We start from the raw sequence: 264 nt of genomic DNA, 5'->3' as shown, positions 1-264 counted from the left end.
TGGCAGCCAACCCGTGAGGTTTCTCCTTGTTTGTCTGCGTGGAGATGAGATAAGAGCTGGGCACCGGTGCAAGATAACGCCCCGGGAGACAAGGAGCTGGGAGGGAGCCCGTCGGCAGCCGAAATTCAAGGTGCCGTCACCTTTGGGTGCTCAGAGGGACCCCATGGGGTGTTTTGGGGTGCACATGGTTCACAGATGGGGTGTGGAGCGTGAGCAAGGCGGTAGTTTTGGGGTGAAAAGCAGTCTTCTCTGCTGCCCGCCTTG

This window comes from Cariama cristata, unplaced genomic scaffold, assembly GCF_000690535.1.
Source record: "Cariama cristata isolate BGI_N322 unplaced genomic scaffold, ASM69053v1 scaffold23344, whole genome shotgun sequence".
Lineage (NCBI taxonomy): Eukaryota > Metazoa > Chordata > Aves > Cariamiformes > Cariamidae > Cariama > Cariama cristata.
Note: the sequence above shows the minus strand (reverse complement) of the source record.